The 23,146-nt window shown below is 45.3% G+C and overlaps 1 protein-coding gene across 1 annotated transcript in view; it reads left to right on the forward strand.

Moving 5' to 3' along the window:
• zbtb47b (zinc finger and BTB domain containing 47b) overlaps positions 1–23,146 on the forward strand; it is a 295,680-nt gene that overhangs the window by 23,053 nt on the left and 249,481 nt on the right. The gene's annotated exons all lie outside the window — the stretch shown is intronic.

Genomic DNA, 23,146 nt, shown 5'->3' on the forward strand with positions numbered 1-23,146 from the left:
CCACCACCTTAAACATTCACTCCCTCCACCACCGGCGTACCGTGGCTGCAGTGTGTACCATCTACAAGATGCACTGCAGCAACTCGCCAAGGCTTCTTCGGCAGCACCTCCCAAACCCGCGACATCTACCACCTAGGAGGACAAGGGCAGCAGGCGCATGGGGAACACCACCACCTCCAAGTTCCCCTCCAAGTCACACACCATCCTGACTTAGAAGTATATCGCCGATCCTTCATCGTCGCTGGGTCAAATCCTGGAACTCCCTCCACATCCCATAAAAATGAATTTAAAAAAAAAAAAAAAAAAATGGATTTGAGGATATAATCCATGCTGGCGATCTGGAACATAAGGACTGGGGTTGGCAACCCTCCAGGATTGCCCCTGGAGTCTCCAGAAATTGAAGGTTGATCTCCAGGATACCACTGCGAGTAACACCCCGGGAGAAAAATCAGAGTGACATTAAGAAATTGTGTTTATAAAAAAAAAAAAAAAAAAAAAAAAATTCTTAACACTTTTCCTTTACTAGTCATAAAAATAATTGGACAGGAGGGGGAAGAAAGACTGTTTCACAGACGGTCAAGCATGATCCAATCGGGTGAGGAAGTTGGCGAAGGAAGGCGGCGCACCGCGAGGATGGACATGCCGAGTGACCAATGGTGTGGGGGTGGGGCCGGTTGGAGCCAGGAGGTCATGTGATGTAACCTCCCAGGAATGTGTTAAACCAGAGGTGGCAACTCGAATCAAAACAGGAGTGAGTCTCTGCCAACATTTCAGTGGAGGACTGAGGATGTGCTACATTGTCGGAGGTGTTGTCTGCTGGTTGAAGCGTTCACTTGAACAGGGCTAGTCAATTTAACATAAGAAATTCAAAGAACAGCAGACAGGCTTCCAGGTGCCCTGCCCAACATTCCTCTGGTCATTCGCCCCATTTTGTGGGATCCTGCTGTGTGTAAATTGGCTGCTGCCTTTTCATGCATAATGGTGAATGGACTGCAAACAGTGATAGGCCCCCTGTTTTTGGGGCCTGGGAGCGGAGTTTTGTGTGAGAGTCCTACATCTCCTAACCCAAATCACGAATAAAACACATTATCTGGTCATTAGCACATTGCTGTTTGTGGGAGCTTGCTGTGTGCAAATTGGCTGCCGCGTTTCCTACGTTGCAACAGTGACCACACTTCACAGAATCACAGAAACCCCACAGTGCAGATAGAGGCCATTTCGGCCCATCGAGCCTGCACCGACACATATCCCACCCGATCCCCGTAACCCCTACACCAACACATATCCCACCCTATCCCTGTAACCCCACGCATTTAATCCCCCTAACACTAAGGGTCAATTTATCATAGCCAATCAACCTAACCCGCACATCTTTGGACTGTGGGAGGAAACCGGAGCACCCGGAGGAAACCCACGCAAACACGGGGAGAATGTGCAAACTCCACACAGACAGTGCTTTGGGACATCCTGAAGTAGTGAAAGGCGCTATAAAGTCTGTCTTTCATAAGGGACAGGAAAAGGCTTGAAAACAGCAGCTTTCAAGGCCAACGTCTGACGATTTTGCACAATTTAGGTTCATGCAGCTTCTGGCTTCAACTCACCATTTTGGACCAGTCAATCAGTCTTGAGTTCATGATTCCTTTTATGGAGAGTTGAGAGTAGGCCAGAATTATGCCTGCTATGTAAGAAGTTTCTACAGACTTGCACATTCCTGTTCTGAATTATAAAAAGACTCCCTGTCTCTTGGTTGTTGATGAACAGAATTAGGGAAGAGTGGTGGGGAGTGAAAATGCCTTATTTAAAAAAAAAAAGTAGAGGGAGTCTCCTTTTTCAGCTCTGCGACCAGGATTTCAATCCAGCCATTGCCGCCAGAATGAGTGTGTACTTGCTGTGTCGGCTGGCTTAAGGGTCTTCTGTGGAGTGAGTTTGGGTTGTCTCAGTCCATGGGCATGAGACCACAGTACAAAAACCATGCCTAATTTGGCATTTGCTGGCTTGTAATCTCGCTTCAAGACACCACCGAATGGCTGGGGTGGGAAACCAGACGATGTCACACTGCTGCAGTAGGGGGTGCTATTTTGAGGTCCAGGCTGAGGCAGTGCATTGTTGAACCAAGAAGGAGTTTAGCTCTGCTCATCTCTGTTCTGTATCTAACCCGGGAGCGCTTGTGCTGACCGCATTGCACTCCCCTACATTCTCGTCCGTCCACTCGATGAACAGAAACAATAGATTTAACATTGATTAATAACCACCTGTAAAGTGGTTGAAAAGCACCTCCCAAAGATGGATTGTGTTTCACCATCCAGCAGTCCTCCCTAACTAGATTGCCAGTGCGGTGCCGAAACCACGGATGTAATGATTTGGAGTAGACGCTCCCGCATGATTCAAGTGTCAATCTCGGCTCAGTGGGAGTCACTCTCACCTCAAGGTCGTGGGTTCATAGTCCCACTCCAGGGACTTGAGCACATAATCCAGGCTGACACTCCCAGTGCAGTACTGAGGGAGTGCTGCACTGTCAAAGGTGCTGTCTTTCGGATGAGACGTTAAACTGAGGCTTCGTCTGCCCCCTCAAGTGGACGTAAAAGATCCCATGGCACTATTTCGAAGAAGAGCAGGGGAGTTCTCCCCGGTGTCCTGGCCAATATTTATCCCTCAACCAACATCACTTAAACCCCCCCCCCCCAAAGATTATCTGGTCATTATCAGATTGCTGTTTGTGGGAGCTTGCTGTGCGCAAATTGGCTGCCACGTTTCCCACATTACAACAGTGACTACACTTCAAAAGTACTTAATTGACTGTAAAGCTCTTTCGGATGTCCTTGGGTCGTGAAGGGCGCTATAGAAATGCAAGTTTGTTCGTTCTTGCATCTTCTGGGGGCCAAAACCGTCCTGCTGGCATGAGGTCGCCCATTCTAGCTGGAGGACAGTTGGGGAGAAGCGAGAGAGACAACACAGTGACCATACGTGGTGTTAATGGTGGGGGTGGGGGGGCTGTGGTGGGGAAAGAGGCTCGGATGCAATCACTTTTTTTTTTAAAAAGAGCAGATAATAATTCTGAAGCGACCATCTCTGTGAATCCCTCCCGAGAAACCTTTCAAATGCAGACAGGTTCCAATTAAAATCTGTATAAAACCAGGCAGGCAATCATGCCCAGGATCATAATATTTTCCGTTCTGGAAAGAGCTGTGAGCAGTTGCACCTGACTGCTGATGGGATGGTGACAGAGGCTGCACTGCACATGTTTGGTGCCAATTGGCAACTTAGTGAAGCTAAAAAGGAAAAACTGAATGCTGGAAGTCTAAAATAGAGAGAGATGCACAGTCAGATTCTGAAAGAGAAACAATGGGTTACATAGAAACATAGAAGATAGGAGCAGGAGTAGGCCATTCGGCCCCTCGAGCCTGCTCCGCCATTCAATGAGACCGTGGCTGATCATCCAAATTCAGTACCCTGTCCCTGCTTTCTCCCCATATCCCTTGATCCCTTTAGCCTTAAGAAATATATCTAACTCCTTCTTGAATATATTTAATGAACTGGCCTCAACTGCCCTCTGTGGTAGAGAATTCCACAGGTTCACCACTCTCTGGGTGAAGAAATTCCTCCTCATCTCTGTCCTAAATGGATTACCCCTTATCCTTAGACTGTGACCCCTGGTTCTGGACTCCCCTGCCATCGGGAACATCCTTCCTACATCTAGTCTGTCTAGTCCTGTTAAAATGTTATGTTTCAATGAGATCCCCCTCATTTTTCTAAACTCTGGCGAATATAAGCCTAATCGACCCAATCTCTCCTCATACGTCATTCCTGCCATCCCAGGTATCAGTCTGGTGAATCTTCGCTGCACTCTCTCCATGGCAAGAACATCCTTCCTCGGATAAGGCGACCAAAACTGCACACAATACTGAAGGTGTGGTCTCACCAAGGCCCTGTAGAACTGCAGCAAGACATCCTTGCTCCTGTACTCGAATCCTCTCACTATGAAGGCCAACATACCATTTGCTTTCTTAACCGCCTGCTGCACCTGCATGCTTACCTTCAACGACTGGTGCACAAGGACACCCAGGTCTCTATGCACTTCCCCTTTTCCCAATCTATTGCCGTTCAGATAATAATCTGTCTTCCTGTTTTTGCCACCGAAGTGGATAACCTCGCATTTATCCACATTGGGCAGATGCATGGCAAATGCAGTATAATCAACCAACCTGTCCAAATCATACTGGAGTTTCTCAGCATCCTCCTCACAGCACACACGCCCACCCAGCTTTGTGTTGTCTGCAAACTTGGAGATATTACATCTAGTTCCCTCGTCTAGATCATGAATATATATTATGAATAGCTGGGGTCCTAGCACCGATCCCTGCGGTACCCCACTAGTCACTGCCTGCCACTCGGAAAAAGACCCGTTTATTTCAACTCTTTGCTTCCTGTCTGCCAACCAGTTCTCTGTCCAAGTCAGTACCTTACCCCCAATCCCATGTGCTTTAACTTTGCACGCTAATCTCTTATGCGGGACCTGAACAAAAGCCTTCTGAGAGTCCAAATACACCACATCCACTAGTTCTCCCTTATCTATTCTACCAGTTACATCCTCAAAAAATTCCAGTAGATCAGTCAATCATGACTTGCCTTTTGTAAATTCATGTTGAGTTTGTCCTGTCACTGTTTTCCAAGTGCTCTGTTATTACATCTTTTATAATGGATTCTAGCATTTTCCCCACTACCGATGTCAGGCTTACCGGTCTATAATTCCCCGTTTTCTCTCTACTGCCTTTTTTAAATAGTGGGGTTACATTAGCTACCCTCCAATCCATGGGAACTGTGCCAGAGTCTATAGAATGTTGGAAGATGACCAGCAATGCATCTACTATTTCTCGGGCCACTTCCTTAAGTACCCTAGGATGTAGATTATCAAGCCCTGGGGATTTATCGGCCTTCAATCCCATCAATTTCCCCAACACCATTTCCCTTCAAATACTGATTTCATTCAATTCCTCTCTCTCATTAGACCCTATGTTCCCCGACATCACAGAATCACAGAATCTACAGTGCAGATAAAGGCCATTTCGGCCCATCGAGCCTGCACCGACACATATCCCACCCTATCCCCGTAACCCCACGTATTTAATCCCCCCTAACACTAAGGGTCAATTTATCATAGCCAAATCAACCTAACCCGCACATCTTTGGACTGTGGGAGGAAACCGGAGCACCCGGAGGAAACCCACGCAAACACGGGGAGAATGTGCAAACTCCACACAGACAGTCACCCGAGGCCGGATTTGAACCCGGGTCCCTGGCGCTGTGAGGCAACAGTGCTAACCACTATGCCACCGTGCCCCCCCTCTGGGAGGTTATTTGTGTCTTCCTTTGTGAAGACAGAACCAAAGTATGTATTTAATTGGTCTGCCATTTCTTTGTTCCCCATTTTAAATTCCCCTGATTCTGACTGCAAGGAACCTACGCTTAACTTCACCAATCCTTTTTCTCTTCACATATCTATAGAAGCTTTTACAGTCAGTTTTTATGTTCCCTGAAAACTTACTCTCATAATCTATTTCCCCCCTCTTAAATAATCCCTTTGTCCTCCTTTGCTGAATCCTAAACTGCTCCCAATCCTCAGGTTTGCTGCTTTTTCTGCCCAAGTTATATGTCCTCTCCTTGGATCTTATGCTATCCCTAATTTCCCTTGTTAGCCACAGTTGAGTCACCTTTTATTTGTTTTATTTTTATGCCAAACAGGGATGAACAAATTCTGTAGTTCATCCATGTGATCTTTCGATGTTTGCCATTGCCTATCCACCGTCAACCCTTTAAGTAACGTTCCCCAATCCATCCTACCCAACTCGTGCCTCATACCATCATAGTTTCCTTTATTTAAATTCAGGACCCTAGTCTCTGAGTCAAATATTTCACTCTCCATTTTAATGAAGAATTTGATCATATTATGATCACTCCTCCCCAAGGGGCCTCGCACAACAAGATTGGTAATTAATACTTTAATAATTTAAGTGTTAGGAGCCGGAGTAGGCCATTCAGCCCTTCGAGCCTGCTCCACCATTCAATGAGATCATGACTGATCTTCTGCCTCAATTCCATTCACCGGCCCTAGCGCCATATCCCTTGATGCCCTTGCTAGTCAGAAATCTATTGACTTCTGTTTTGAATATACCCAATGACTGAGCCTCTGCAGCCCTCTGGGGCAGAGAATTCCAAAGATTCACCACCCTCTGAGTGATCTTTCCTCAGCCCATAACTTATTGTGTTGTAAAATAAAACTGGAGTCTCCATTGAATGGAAAAAAAAATTATTCCGTCTCGGGGATGTGGGCGTAGCCGGCAAGGCCAGCATTTATTGCCCATCCCTAGCTGCCCTTGAGAAGGTGGTGGTGAGCCGTCGCCTTGAACCAATGCAGTCCGTGTGGTGAAGGTGCTCCCACGGTGCTGTAACGGAGTGGCTTGCTGGGCCACTTCAGAGGGCAGTTAACACTGGTGTGAGACTGGAGTTGCGTGTAGGTCAGACTGGGTAAGGATGGCAGGTTTCCTTCCCAAAAGGTACATAAATTTTTACGACATTCCTACGCTTTATGCTCACTTTTCCTGATATCAGCTTTGTTATTTCCATTTAAAAAAAAAAAAAAAAAAAAAAATGAATTCAAATTCTCGAACGTCCATGGTAGGATTTGAACTCTCGTTCTCTGGATTACCAGTCCAGTAATGTAACCACTATGCTACTGTACTCGATGGTGTACAGTGGAATTTTGGCCCTCTTGATGTTTTATATGCTGTTCCCACTTCCACCCCCCCCCCCGGCCGCTCTTTTCAGCCCGTTGTCAGGCCCTGATGAAGCTGCCCTTATTAGGACATGAGACAGAGTTTCTCCAGGTCTCTATAGTGCCCTACAGACATTTGTCCCAGGAACATGCGACATAAACTGGGTCAGTTGGTTTAATAGAAAAAATGAGCTGCACGAGCAGTAGTCCACGAGCAGCAGTCCACGAGAGGTCTGGCTTGCTGCAGGTTTGCTGTGCCAGCTCTCTCCTCCTGCCTCTTGGCCCCTTTTCTAGTGCAGTTTTGACGATGATGCTTTATATATATAAAAAAATATAGACTTTTTTTTAATATGGAGTCATCCTCCCCAGCCCAGCTAGGCACCCACTCACTGTCCAGACTGATACCTGAGATGGCAGGAATGACGTATGAGGAGAGATTGGGTCGATTGGGCTTATATTCACTAGAGTTTAGAAGAATGAGAGGGGATCTCATTGAAACTTATAAAATTCTAACAGGACTAGACAGACTAGATGCAGGAAGGATGTTCCGGATGGCGAGGGTCCAGAACCAGGGGTCACAGTCTAAGGATAAGGGGTAAGCCATTTAGGACTGAGATGAGGAGGAATTTCTTCACCCAGAGAGTGGTGAACCTGTGGAATTCTCTACCACACAAGGCAGTTGAGGCCAATTCATTAAATATATTCAAGAAGGAGTTAGATATATTTCTTAAGGCTAAAGGGATCAAGGGATATGGGGAGAAAGCAGGGACAGGGTACTGAATTTGGATGATCAGCCATGATCTCATTAAATGGCGGAGCAGGCTCGAGGGGCCGAATGGCCTACTCCTGCTCCTATCTTCTATGTTTCTATGTAAGTGCTCTGAGACGTCCCGTTGGTACGCCGCGTGCGATGAGGAAGAAAGTCGCTGCTATCAAAGTGTCTCGCACCCATCAAATTCATTTCAAGCCTAACCAAACTTGGCGAGGGTACAGAGGAGATTTACCAGAATGGTACCAGGGTTGAGGGACTTCAGTTATTTTGCGAGACTGGAGAAGCTGCGATTGTTCTCCTTGGAGCAGAGAAGGTTAAGGGGATATTTGATGGAGGTGTTCAACTCCATGAGCGGTTTTGATGAGAGTAACCAGAGGACACAGGTTTCAGGTAATTGGCAGAAAAACCAGATGAGGAGAATCTTTTTACGCAACGTGGAATGCACTACGTGAAAAGATGGTGGGAGCAGATTCAATCAAAACTTTCAAAAGGGAATTGGATACAAATACTTGAAGGGGAAAGTGTTGCATAGAAACACAGAAGATAGGAGCAGGAGTAGGCTATTTGGCTCCTCTAGCCTGCTCCGCCATTCAATGAGATCATGGCTGATCATCCAAATTCAGTACCCTGTCCCTGCTTTCTCCCCATATCCCTTGATCCCTTTAGCCTTAAGAAATATATCTAACTCCTTGAGTATATTTAATGAATTGGCCTCCACTGCCTTCTGTGGTAGAGAATTCCACAGGTTCACCACTCTGGGTGAAGAAATTCCTCCTCATCTCTGTCCTAAATGGCTTACCCCTTATCTTTAGATGGTGACCCCTGGTTCTGGACTCCCTGCCATCGGGAACATCCTTCCTGCATCTAGTCTGTCGAGACCTGTTAGAATTTTATAAGTTTCAATGAGATCCCCTCTCATTCTTCTAAACTCCAGCGAGTATAAGCCCAATCGACCCAATCGCTCCTCGTATGTCATTCCTGCCATCCCAGGTATCCGTCTGATGAATCTTCGCTGCACTGCCTTCATGGCAAGAACATCCTTCCTCAGATAAGGCGACCAAAACTGCACACAATACTCAAGGTGTGGTCTCACCAAGGCCCTGTAGAACTGCAGCAAGACATCCTTGCTCCTGTACTCGAATCCTCTCGCTACAAAGGCCAACATACTATTTGCCGCCTTAACCCCCTGCTGCACCTGCATGCTTACCTTCAGCGACTGGTGCACAAGGACACCCAGGTCTCATTGCACTTCCCCTTTTCCCAATCTGTTGCCATTCAGATAATCTGCCTTCCTGTTTTTGCCACCAAAGTGGATAACCTCGCATTTATCCACATTATACTGCATCTGCTCAATCACCCAACCTGTCCAAATCATACTGGAGTTTCTTGGCATTCTCCTCACAGCACACACGCCCACCCAGGTTTGTGTCATCTGCAAACTTGGAGATATTGCATCTAGTTCCCTTGTCTAGATCATTAATATATACTTGTGAATAGCTGGGGTCCTAGCACTGATCCCTGCGGTACCCCACTAGTCACTGCCTGCCACTCGGAAAAAGACCCGTTTATTCCAACTCTTTGCTTCCTGTCTGCCAACCCGTTCTCTATCCAAGTCAGTACCTTACCCCCAATCCCATGTGCTTTAACTTTACACGCTAATCTCTTATGCGGGACCTTATTGAAAGCCTTCTGAAAGCCCAAATACACCACATCCACTGGTTCTCCCTTATCTATTCTACCAGTTACATCCTCAAAAAATTCCAGTAGATTAGTCAAGCACGATTTACCTTTTGTAAATCCATGTTGACTTTGTCCAATCCTGTCACTGTTTTCCAAGTGCTCTGCTATTACATCTTTTATAAAGGACTCTAGCATTTTCCCCACTACTGATGTCAGGCTTACTGGTCTATAATTCCCCCATTTTCTCTCTACCACCTTTTTTGAACAGTGGGGTTACATTAGCTACCCTCCAATCCATGGGAACTGTTCCAGAGTCTATAGAATTTTGGAAGATGACCAGCAATGCATCTACTATTTCTAGGGCCACTTCAATCAATCAATCAATCAACTTTATTGTCATTGTTAGTGCACAAGTGCAGTACAACGAAATGTAGGCTTGCGGCTCCTGAGAGTGTACATTTAGATTAAGACATTTAAACATTCAACATTCATTTGGCTTGTAATACATTAACATAAACATAATAAAGTGCATTGGCAGATGTGCAGGCTTTAGAGTTTATTTGTGGAGTTCAGTAGGATGACAGCCCTGGGAAAGAAGCTGTTCCTAAATCTAGCGTCTCCCAGATGGCAGGGGGGCGAACAGACTGTGGCTGGGGTGGGTAGGGTCTTTGATGATGGTCAGTGACCTCCGTAAACAGCGTTTCTGGTATATGTGCTTAAGAGAGCTCTTTCAAAGAGCCGGCACGATGGGCCGAATGACCTCCTTCTGTGCTGTATGATTCTATAATGCAGCTATGATTATGGGAACAGCAAGATCCCACAAACGGCAAGGAGGTGAGCTAGCAGTGCCAAGTCATACTGCTAGCTCTACACTGGGGCAAGGTGCAGCTTATTTTATAAAAAAAAATTAAGAACTTGCATTTCTATAGCCTCTTTCTCGACCTCGTGACGTCCCAAAATGCTTTGCAGCCAATCAAGTGCTTTTGAAGTGTAGTCGCTGTTGTAACGTCGGAAAAATGGCAGCCAATTTGTGCACAGAAGGATCCCACAAACAACAATGCGATAATGACCAGATAATCTGATTCTGGGTGTTGGTTGAAGGATAAATATTGGACAGGACACCGGGGATAACTCCTATGTTCTTCTTCAAAATAGTGCCATGGGAGAGACGGGGCCTTTGACTAATGTCACACCCGAAAGACGGCAGCTCTGACAGTGCAGCGCTCCCTTCGTACTGCACTGGACTGTCAGCCGAGATTTTTTGCTCCAGTATCTGGAGTGAGGCTTGAACCCACAACCTTCTGACTCAGAATGTTAGTCACTGAGCCACAGCTGACGCTAAAAGAAACTTTCTGTTATCAGAATCGACTTTCATAGGTTATACCCATCAGGGCAGATTGAACAGACTGGGGCTCCCTTTTCTAGAAAAGGGAAGACTGAGGGGTGTCTTGACACAGGTCTTTAAGATTATGAAAGGGTTTGATAGAGTAGACGTGGAGAAGATGTCTCCACTTGAGGGAGACCAGAACTTGGGGACAAAAATATAAGATGGTCATTAATAAATCCAATAGGGCATTCAGGAGAAACTTCTTTCCCGGAGAGTGGTTATAATGTGGAACTCGCTACCACAGGGAGTAGTTGAGGTGAATAGCGTAATTACCTTTAAGGAGAAGCTTGATAAACACATGAGGAGAAAGGAGTCATAACAGCACAGAAGGAGGCCATTCGGCCCATCGAGTCCGTGCCGGCTCTCTGTAGAGCAATCCAGTCAGTCCCATTCCCCCGCTCTATCCCCGTGGCCCTGCAAGTTTATTTCCCTCAAGTGCCTATCCAGTCTCCCCTTGAAAACATTGAGTGTCTCCGCTTCCACCACGTCCGTCGGCAGCGAGTTCCAGGTCCTCACCACTCGCTGCATAAAATATTTTTTCCTCACGTCCCTCCTGTATCTCTTGCCCAAAACCTTAAATCTGTGTCCCCTAGTCCTTGTAGCATCAACTAGTGGGAACAGCCTTTCCCCATCTAGCCTATCCAAACCCGTCATAATCTTGTACAGCTCTATCAAATCACCCCTCAACCTCCTTTGCTCTAATGAAAATAAATCCAGCTTCTCCAACCTGTCCTTGTAGCTAAGATCCCCCATCCCCGGAACCATTCTGGTAAATCTCCTCTGCACCCTCTCAAGGGCCTTCACATCCTTCCTAAAGTGTGGTGACCAGAACTGGACGCAATACTCCTCCAGTTGTGGCCTAACCAGCACTTTATAAAGGTTCAGCATAACTTCTCTACTTTTGTACTCAATACCTCTATTTATGAAGCCCAAGATCCCGTGTGCTTTGCTAACCACTCTCTCAATATGTCCTGCCACCTTCAGGGATCTACGCACATTAACTCCCAGGTCCTAGGAATTGTTGAGTCTGTGTTTCCAAATGTAGTTATGCTGAATAACTGGACACAGACTACAGAAATAATTAAACAGGTCTTTAGTAATTGAGGGTCAGGGCTGAACTGGAATACACTTTGCTCAACAGGGTTTATATACCGGTGTGGTCACCACCGGTACTACAATATACAGGAGCCATCAAAAAGTAGTCCATCACCTTAAGGTATCCTCTTAAGGTGGTACAGGTTACATACACTACAGGAATAGAAGGTTGTGCTGATAGGGTGAGATGGAGTAGGGTGGGAGGAGGCTCGTGTGGAGCATAAACACCGGCATAGACTAGTTGGGCCGAATGGCCTGTCTCTCTGCTGTAAATTCCATGTAATAAGCAGCAAAGGCATTTCGAGTCCAATCGTCGCTATTTTGTGAGCAGTTGCAGCTTCCACTTTTGTGCACAATAAGATCCCATAAACAGCGATGAGATGAGTGGCGCAAGCCAGCCGTGCTGTCATGCTGCCAGCTCTGTACTGGGGTAAAGTGCAGCTCTATAAATAAATGCTTTTTAAAAAAAAAACAACCAGAAAGACTTGTGGTTTATACCGTGCCTTTCCACGTCTGCAAGGAACGCCGCAAAACATGTTGCCTGGATTGCCCTTTGAAGTGCAGCAGGCAAACACAGCAGCCAATGTGCACAAAACATAGAAACAGAAGATAGGAGCAGGAGTAGGCCATTCGGCCCCTCGAGCCTGCTCCACCATTCAATGAGATCATGGCTGATCATCCAAATTCAGTACCCTGTCCCTGCTTTCTCCCCATATCCCTTGATCCCCTTAGCCTTAAGAAATATATCTAACTGCTTCTTTAATATATTTAATGAATTGGCCTCAACTGCCTTCTGTGGTAGAGAATTCCACAGGTTCACCACTCTCTGGGTGAAGAAATTCCTCCTCATCTCAGTCCTAAATGGCTTACCCCTTATCCTTAGACTGTGACCCCTGCAGCACGGTGGCATAGTGGTTAGCACTGTTGCCTCACAGCGCCAGGGACCCGGGTTCGAATCCGGCCTCTGGTGACTGTCTGTGTGGAGTTTGCACATTCTCCCCGTGTTTGCGTGGGTTTTCTCCGGGTGCTCCGGTTTCCTCCCACAGTCCAAAGATGTGCGGGTTAGGTTGATTGACATGATAAAAATTGGCCCTTAGTGTTAGGGGGGATTAAATATGCGGGGTTACGGGGATAGGGCTTGGGTGGGATGGCTGTTGGTGTAGGGACTGGGTGCTAGGGTTTGGATGATCAGCCATGATCTCGTTGAATGGCGGAGCAGGCTCGAAGGGCCGAATGGCCTACTCCTGCTCCTATCTTCTATGTTTCTATGGACTTCCTGACTGTCTAGTCCTGTTAGAATTTTATAAGTTTCAATGAGATCCCCTCTCATTCTTCTAAACTCTAGCGAATATAAGCCTAATCGACCCAACGAGGTCCCCCCAAACAGCAAGTCAACCAAACAACCAGTTAACCTGAGTGTGGTTCTCTTTGGTGCTTTTGATTGAAGAAAGTATGCACCAAGCTTGGTTCGAGACACTGCTTACACTTTTCAGGTTGATGGATGGCTGAGTGTCCTGTCCGCTCTTCTCCCAACATTCATGTGCACAGGCTTGGAGTTAAAAAAAAAAAAAAAAAAAAAAAAAAATTAATAAATTCTTAATTCTCTAAAGATTTTAAACTTTAATCTTTTAGAATTAAAGTTTTAAAACAAATGGTTTCATACTACATAGCATTTGAAGTGTAGAAACGGGCCATTCGGCCCAACTGGTCCGTGCTGGTGTTTATGCTCCACACGAGCCTCCTCCCACCCTCACTTCATCTCACCCCATCAACATGTCTTTCTACTCCTTTCTCCCTCCTGTACTAATGCAGCTCCCCCTTAAATGCATCGCGGCTATTCCTCAACTACTCCCTTGTGGTAGCGAGCTCCACATTCTAACCACTCTGGGTAAAGAGGTTTCTCCTGCATTCCTTTATTGGAGACTATCTTGTATATTATGACCCCATACTGGTTGCAGTCATTACTGCAGCCGGTGTGAAGGCGAAATGACATGAGACTGCAGGGGTGATTGTGTGCAATCAGTTTCTCTCTCTATCAGTCGGCCTTCACGCAGATTGTATCTTGGGGGGAAATTGCGGGCGCTTGCGATTCCTCAGAAATGCGCTCCCTCTGGGTGTCACTCTTCGCTGGGAGCACCGGATCACAGAATCCCCTTTTAAATGGAAGTGGAGCATGGCGTTCTTCCGGTGTCCTGGCCAACAACCTCAATCAGTGCCACCCAAAAAAAAAACCAGTTTAACTGGTCATTTATCCCTTTTGCTGTTTGCTGCGTGCAAATATGCTGCCATGTTTGTCAATGTAACAATACACTTCCAAAGTAATTCATTGGGGACAGGAGAAGACGTTGTATAAAGGATTTTTCCTTCAACTCTGGAGGTGGTCTCGCATTGTGCTCTCCAATCAGTAATGTCACTCCCGTGTCACACTGCGGTTTTTTGTGCCGATTTGCAACAGGTTTTCCACAATGGACTGACACACATTGCTGGATTATCGCCCCGTTTCTTTCCCTCCGCTCCATCCTCTCCACAATCCCAAACAACTGTAGCTCTGTCGGAACAGGAGGAGGCCATTCAGCCCCTCGAGTCTGTTCCGCCATTCAATTAGATCATGGTTGATCTATATCTTAACTCCATCGACAGCCTTGGTTCTATAACCCTTAATACCTACTTACTGAACAAAAATCTATCGATCTCAGTTTTGAAATGTTTAATTGACCCCCCCCCCCACAAGGCCTCAACAGCTTTTTGGGAGAGAGTTCCAGATTTCCACGACCCTTTGTGTGAAGTGCTTCCTGACATCACCCCTGAATGGCCGAGCTCTAATTTTAAGGTTGTACCCCCTTGTTCTGGGCTCCTCCCCACCAGAGGAAATAGTTTCTCTTTATCTGCCCGATCAAATCCTTTAATCATCTTAAACACCTCAATTAGATCACCGCTTAATCTTCTATACTCGAGGAAATACAAGCCAAGTCTGTGCAACCTATCCTCCATTATTTAACCCTTTTAGCCCAGGTATCATTCTGATGACTCAGATTTCAGTGCTTCAATTACTACTTAATAACTTAAAATATTACCTTTCAGCCTAAACGGATTAGAGCCACCAAAACAAGTATTAGGCTATTATGTGGTATCGCACACATTGAAAGATGTGTTGCTCATAATTGAAATCCAGCGACAGACAAGAGTCTCGTTGAAAAAGAAGCTACATGTTGAGAAGTTTTTAATTAAAATGTAACTTTTGTGTTCCCAGCTGATCTAGTGTGTGTGTTTTGTCTTGTATCTGGGATCTGTGCTCCTATTCGGCCCGATTAATGCCTCGCCGGTGGCTGTTCCTGGTGTGGGTTTGGGAGCAGTTCCGGCTCACCGACCACCCTCCGCCAATTGGCAAGTTTAAGGTTAAGGTTCAAGGATGTGATTGGTGAAGAGCTGGGACCCACTTCGCATCTAACCGGTACTAAGCCTGCCCCGTTAGGATTTGATAGGAGTTGGGTGCTGAATAGCGGGATTGTTCATTTCTCCAGCACTATCCATTGCCTTGAGCACAACATTTGAACGAAAATTAAAACTTTTTTAAAAGATATTTTTCAATTTTATGTTTTGGCTCATCAGTCAGTGGCATGAAGATTTTCCATTTTAGACACCCTGACCCACATCAAGCACTTTTAGGTTGTATGCTGAATAAAGCTCCCTCTACTCTGTCGCAACATGGTGCCCCTCAAACCTCGGAGAGTGGCCCCTACTGTGCCAGTGTGGCATTTTTCCATTTCCTGGACCAGCTGTCTCTGTGAGTGACATTGCTGGTTTATAAGCAGGTTTGCGCCTATGTCTGTGTCGGTTCGTGGCTCAGTTAGTAGCGCTCTTGCCTCTGAGTTAGGTCCTGCAAAGATAGAGTGTGATAATCCAGTGCAGTACTGAGGGCGGGCAGTACTGAGGCAGCGCTGCACTGTCGGAGGAGACGTCATTCAGATGAGCAGTTAATCTGAGCCCCTATTGGATGTAAATGATCCCACGGCACTATTTCGAAGAAGAGCAGGGGAGTTCTCCCCGGTACCCTGGCCAATAATTATCTCTCAACCAACACCTAAAACAGATTATCTGGTCATTATCACTTTTCTCTTTGTGTGGGATCTTGCTGTGTGCAAATTGGCTGCCGCATTTCCTACATCACAACAGTGACTACACTTCAAAAAACTACTTCATTGTGACGTCCTGAGGTAATGGAAGGCGTGATATAAATGCCATTTCTTTCTTTCTTGGGTCTATGCCTACCAGGAACTCGGTTAAGATCTCCCAAATTCATTACCGCCAACAGATTTTATCCCACTAGGATTTCAACCCAGGTCCCAGAGGTGAAAGGGATAGTGTGTGCTCACCCACTGGACTACTCGGGCCCCTATAATATAGCTTTAAATCTAAAACCAGAAGAATATGTTGGCATGGATCCAGTTAAGTAATAAGCCGGCTATATTTTTGTGTCTCAATTTATTGAATCGGCGAGGAAAAGAAACAAAACTTGGTTTGATGCGTGTGTGTGCTTCCATGTCCTGCCTCGGCAGCTTTCTACTGCCCTTCCCTCTTGTCTCTGTTGTAAATCTGATGGTTCTTCAGACTGGGGCTAACCGTCAGACTGTGAAAAGTGAAGCACACAGGCTTTCCCAGTGGCTCGCGGTGGTACTGAGCCATACAGACAGAGAAAGGTCTCTCGTATGATCCCAGCTCTCTGCTGAATTCGCCAGGGCATCAGAGATGCGGCAAACGACTTCAGTGTCCCTGGGCTGGGAGGGGCCAAGAGCTGGTAAATTCTGCTCTTATCATAGAATGATACAGCACAGAAGGAGGCCATTCGGCCCATTGTGCCTGTGCCAGCTCTATGAAAGAGCTATCCAATTAGTCCCATAACCCTGCAGATTTTTCCCCTTCAAGTATCCAATTCACTTTTGAAAGTTACCACTGAAACTGCTTCCGTCACCCTTTCGGGCAGTGCATTCCAGATCATAACTCGCTGCGTAAAAAAATTCTCATCTCCTCCCTGGTTCTTTTGCCAGTTACCTTAAATCTGTGTCCTCTGGTTACTGACCATTGGAAACAGTTTCTCCTTTATTTACTCTATCAAAACCTTTCCTGATTTTGAACACCTCCTATTAAATCTCCCCTTAACTTTCTCTGCTCCAAGGAGAACAAACCCAGTTTCTGTAGTCACTTGATCCCATTGAGACCTCTTGCTAGAAAGTGCACTTAAATGTCTACTGATAGGTTCAGGCTTGGGTATGATGCTCAACCTCCTCTGCCCTCTCCCTTACACAAATGACCAAATAGCCTCACCTAGACTGACCTGTGAAGAATAGCCAGGACTGCCGACATTTGTGGAACCTACCCCAGCACGTGACGATGCCTATAGGAGCTGAAAGAGAAAATGGGGGGGGGGGGGCAGAGAAAACACAGCTGCCATTGATTCACGAGGTGAAGGGACAGAATGTATAATAGTAAAGTAGTAAAAGGGGTAAAAGCAGGAATAAATTGTCAGAAAACATATTTGAAAGTTCTTTATCTGAATGCACGCAGCATTCGTAACAAAATAGACGAGTTGACGGTACAAATAACTACACATGGGTATGATCTGGTGGCCATTACGGAAACATGGCTGCAAGATGATCATGACTGGGAACTAAACATACAAGGGTATTTGACAATTAGGAAGGACAGACAGGAAGGAAAGGGAGGTGGGGTTGCTATGTTAATCAAGGATGGAATCACTGCAATAGTCAGAAATGATATTGGGTCAAAGGATCAGGATAGTGAAACAGTTTGGGTGGAGATAAGGAATAATAAGGGGAAAAAGTCACTAGTGGGCGTAGCCTATAGGCCTCCTAACAGTTGCAACTCTATTGGTCGGAGTATAAATCAGGAAATAGTTGGGGCTTGTAATAAGGGAACAGCTATAATCATGGGGGATTTTAACTTTCATATTGACTGGACTAATCAAATTGGGCATGGCAGCCTTGAGGAAGAGTTCATAGAGTTCATAGAGTGCATTAGGGACGGGTTCCTTGAGCAGTATGTAACTGAACCAACCAGGGGGCAGGCAATCTTAGATCTGGTCCTGTGTAATGAGACAGGATTAATAAAAAATGTCCTAGTAAAGGATCCCCTTGGAATGAGTGACCATAACATGGTTGAATTCCAAATTCAGTTTGAGGGTGAGAGAGTTGGATCTCAAACCAGCGTACTGAGCTTAAATAAAGGAGACTATGAAGGTATGAGAGTAGAATTGACTAAAGTGGACTGGGAAAACAGATTAAAGGGTAAGACGGTACAAGAGCAGTAGTCTACATTCAAGGAGATATTTTACATCTTTCAAGATAAATATATTCCACTGAGGAAAAAGGGGAGTAAAAGAAAAGACAGCCATCCGTGGCTTAGTAAAGTAATAAAGGATAGTATCCGACTGAAAACAAGGGCATATAAAGTAGCCAAATCTAGTGGGAGGATAGAAGATTGGGAAGCATTTAAAAGCCAGCAAACAATAACTAAAAGATTAATTAAGAAAGGGAAGATAGATTATGAAAGTAAACTAGCAAAAAATATAAAAACAGATAGCAAGAGTTTCTACAGCTATATAAAAAGAAAAAGGGTGGCTAAAGTGAACGTTGGTCCCTTAGAGGATGAGACCGGGAAACTAGTGGTGGGGAACATGGAGATGGCAAAGACGCTGAACAAATATTTTGTATCAGTCTTTACAGTAGAGGACACTAAAAATATCCCAACATTGGACAAACAGGGGGCAATGGGGGGGGAGGAGCTAAACATGATTAAAATCACTAAGGAGGTGGTACTCGGTAAAATAATGGGACTTAAGGCGGATAAATCCCCCGGACCTGATGGCCTACATCCTGGGGCCTTGAGAGAAGTGGCGGTAGGGATTGTGGATGCATTGGTGATTATTTTCCAAAACTCCCTGGACTCAGGAAAGGTCCCGGCAGATTGGAAAACTGCTAATGTAACACCCTTATTTAAGAAGGGAAGTAGACAAAAAGCTGGAAACGATAGACCAGTTAGCCTAACATCTGTGGTTGGCAAAATGTTGGAGTCCATTCTTAAGGAAACAATAACAGAGTATTTGGATAAACATAATTTAATAGGACCGAGTCAGCATGGTTTTATGAAGGGGAAGTCATGTTTGACAAATTTGCTTGAATTCTTTGAGGATGTAACATACAGGGTGGATAAAGGGGAACCAGTGGATGTAGTGTATTTGGACTTCCAAAAGGCATTTGACAAGGTTCCACACAAAAGATTACTGATCAAGATAAAAAATTAGGGGTAATATACTGGCATGGGTGGAAGATTGGCTATCTAACAGAAAACAGAGAGTTGGGATAAATGGTTCATTCTCGGGCTGGCAATCAGTAACTAGTGGTGTTCCGCAGGGGTCAGTGCTGGGACCCCAACTCTTTACAATCTATATTAACGATTTGGAGGAAGGGACCGAGTGCGACATATCCAAGTTTGCCGACGATACAAAGATGGGAGGGAAAGCAGTGAGTGAGGAGGACATAAAAAACCTGCAAAAGGACATAGACAGGCTAAGTGAGTGGGCAGAGGTTTGGCAGATGCAATATAATGTTGGAAAGTGTGAGGTTATGCACTTTGGAAGAAAAAATCAAAGAGCAAGTTATTATCTAAATGGAGAGAAACTGCAAAGTGCTACAGTACAAAGGGATCTGGGGGTCCTGGTGCATGAAACACAAAAAGTTAGTATGCAGGTGCAGCAGGTGATCAGGAAGGCCAATGGAATCTTGGCTTTTATTGCAAGGGGGATGGAGTATAAAAACAGGGAAGTCTTGCTGCAGTTATACAGGGTATTGGTGAGGCCACACCTGGAATACTGCGTGCAGTTTTGGTTTCCATATTTAAGAAAAGATATACTTGCTCTCGAGGCGGTTCAGAGAAGGTTCACTCGGTTGATTCCGGAGATGAGGGGGTTGACGTATGAGAAAAGGTTGAGTAGGTTGGGACTCTACTCATTGGAGTTCAGAAGAATGAGAGGCGATCTTATCGAAACATATAAGATTGTGAGGGGGCTTGATCGGGTGGATGCGGGGAGGATGTTTCCACTGATGGGTGAGACTAGAACTAGGGGGCATAATCTTAGAATAAGGGGCTGCCCTTTCAAAACTGAGATGAGGAGAAACTTCTTCACTCAGAGGGTAGTAAATCTATGGAATTTGCTACCCCAGAGAGCTGTGGAAGCTGCAACATTAAATAAATTTAAAACGGAGATAGACAGTTTCCTAGCAGATAATGGAATTAGGGGTTACGGGGAGAGGGCAGGGAAGTGGATGTGAGTCTAGATTCAGATCAGCCATGATCCTATTGAATGGCGGAGCAGGCCCGAGGGGCCGTATGGCCTACTCCTGCTCCTACTTCTTATGTTCTTATGATTCTGCAGTTGTTTTTAAACAGATCACGAAGGGTTCGTGCTTAATTTAATTTAATTTTTGAATCAAATAGTGAAGGAACCCAGTGGGGCACTAAGGGACCAGGTAAAGCTGGAATAGCTATGTTAGAACTGTGCCAGTCGATCAGATTGCAGATGCATTTACCTACCTGCTCCAGCCAGTGAGGGATACACTGCTGGCTTAGTCCCTTTAACCGTAAGGCTTTCTTTTAATATATAAACCTAGTTAAATGACCGACTTCCCCTAACGCAGCACATCAAGTTTGAAATAGTGATGGTTAAATAATGCCAAGCTTGGGTTTAAAAAGCTTATTGATTTATGAAGGAAGGAGGGTGGGGGGACCCTGAGGGACACTGGGGGTTCTACAAGCCTGAGGTGTGCGTGTGAGTGTGTATATATACATATGTATATGTTATTGAGAGATTTAAACATGCAGTTTACTTAGTAAAAGTTATATATAACTTAACCTCTTGGTACGTTTCTGTAAATGTTAGATACGCCCACACACAGTCTAGCTCCTTTTTAAATGTTAACCACAGACTTAACTACAAACCAGAAAGCAGAGCTTTCATAATGCACAGATTTGCCAGATCTTTAGCAAAGGTCATGGACCTAATTTTTACATCAGCTTTAAAAAAAAATTCTCTCCAGATCAGCCCCCTTATCTTTTTGTCTCCCGAAGCCATTGACTCATAATGGGGTACGGTTCCAGGGGTGATACAGCAACCGGTTTAACCTCGCCTAAGGGCCTATTCTTTGTGTGAACCTAGATATCAAGTATGTTTTTGGACTGTAGGAAAATACCAGAAGACTTCAATATATATACGTATAATACGAATTAGGAGCAGGAGTAGGCCACTCGGCCCCTAGAGCCTGCTCCGCCATTCAATATAAGATCATGGCTGATCTGATTACTCCACATTCCTACCTATCCCCGATAACCTTTCACCCCACTTGCTTATCAAGAAACTATCTACCTCTGCCTTAAAAATATTCAAAGACTATGATTCCACCGCCCTCTGAAGAAGAGAGTTCCAAAGACTCACGACCCTCTGTGAGAAATTTCTCCCCATCTCTGTCTTAAATGGGCGACCCCTTATTTTTAAACAGTGACTCCTAGCTCTAGATTCTCCCACAAGAGAAAACATCCTCTCCACATCCACCCTGTCAAGACCCCTCAGAATTTTAATGTGTTCATTCTCAATCTCTCTTCATTAGAAAATGCTGTAGCACAGAAAAATACCACCTTGTATAGGCTGCTCCCATTCAAAGTCACAATGTACAGCTATCTGTATTCTAAATACTTTAGATGTGCATACACTTCCTGTCTGTCACACTTGGGCTAATGCAAATCTATGTGTCTCACTTAAAAAAAAAAAAAAAAAAACCTAAAAGAATAAAATAACTCACTCCCAATGTACAGAAAAATTCTCGTGGGGCAGAAGATACCAGACCCACAATGTCTGCAGGCTCTCATCAGACCTTCCCACAAAACAAAACCAGGGTTCTGGCTCACCAGCATGAATAGCAATTACCTGATAGAATTAACTGGCCCAGTGTTTACTTAATGTAAATTGAACTTTGGAGCCTCAAAGGGACATATGGCTATATTTAGCAGAATAATCAATTGTGTTGTTGTATGGTGTTCCTTTGTACGTGTGGTAGCACTCTCGCCTTGGAGTCAGAAGGTTGTGGGTTCAAGTCTCACTCCAGGGGACTTGAGCCCATTATCCAGACTCGAGTGCAGTACTGAGGGAGTGCTGCACTGTCAGAGGTGCTGTCATTTGGATAAGATGTTAAACCGAGGCCCCGTCTGCCTTCTTGGGTGGATGTCTCACCTCCTGACTCCCCAAAGCCTTTCCACCATCTACAAGGCACAAGTCAGGAGTGTGATGGAATACTCTCCACTTGCCTGGATGAGTGCAGCTCCAACAACACTCAAGAAGCTCGACACCATTCAGGACAAAGCAGCCCGCTTGATTGGCACTCCATCCACCACCTTCAACATTCACTCCCTCCACCACCGGCGCACTGTGGCTGCAGTGTGTACCATCTACAAGATGCACTGCAGCAACTCACCAAAGCTTCTTCAACAGCACCTTCCAAACCCGCGACCTCTACCACTTAGAAGGACAAGGGCAGCAGACGCATGGGAACATCACCACCTACAAGTTCCCCTCCAAGCCACACACCATCCTGACTTGGACCTGTATCGCCATTCCTTCACTGTCGCTGGGCCAAAATCCTGGAACTCCCTTCCTAACAGCATTGTGGGTGTACCTACACCATATGGACTGCAGTGGTTCAAGAAGGCGGCTCACCACCATCTTCTCGAGGGCAATTAGGGATGGGCACTAAATGCAGGCCTAGCCAGCGACGCCCACATCCCATCAATGATTTTTTTTTTTAAATCACTAAGAAACAGATTATCATAGAATAGTACAGCGTAGAAGTAGGCCATTCGGCCCATCGAGTCTGCGCTGGCTCTTTCGAAGAGCAATCCAGTTAGCTGATGACTTATCACATTGCTGTTTGTGAAGCTTGCTGTGCACAAATTGACTGCCGCGTTTCCTACAAAAGTGACTACACTTCAGAAGCTCCTCATTAGCTGTAAAGTGCTTTGGGATGTCCTGAGGTCTTGAAAGGTCCTATATAAATGGAAGTCTTTCTTTTATGGTAGTATATTCCTATAAGAAGTGCCATGGGAGATTCAAATATACTTTACACAATCTTGCAAAGTGCATGACTGTTGGAACTGAAAGTGTCACACTTGACTGTCAATCCATTAAGCCTGACTTGGTATAACCGTCCTGTTATTACTGTCATGTGATATAATCGATATCTGTTATTTAACTAAACTAATGCACTTTTGTTCAAAAGAAGACTTGCATTTATATAGCGCCTTTCACAACCTCAAGATGTCCCAAAGCACTTTACAGCCAATTGATTTATTTTTTAAGTGCAGTCATTGTTTTACTGTAGGA

This window comes from Somniosus microcephalus, chromosome 5, assembly GCF_052327205.1.
Source record: "Somniosus microcephalus isolate GS21.2 chromosome 5, FLI_Smic_1.0, whole genome shotgun sequence".
NCBI lineage: Eukaryota > Metazoa > Chordata > Chondrichthyes > Squaliformes > Somniosidae > Somniosus > Somniosus microcephalus.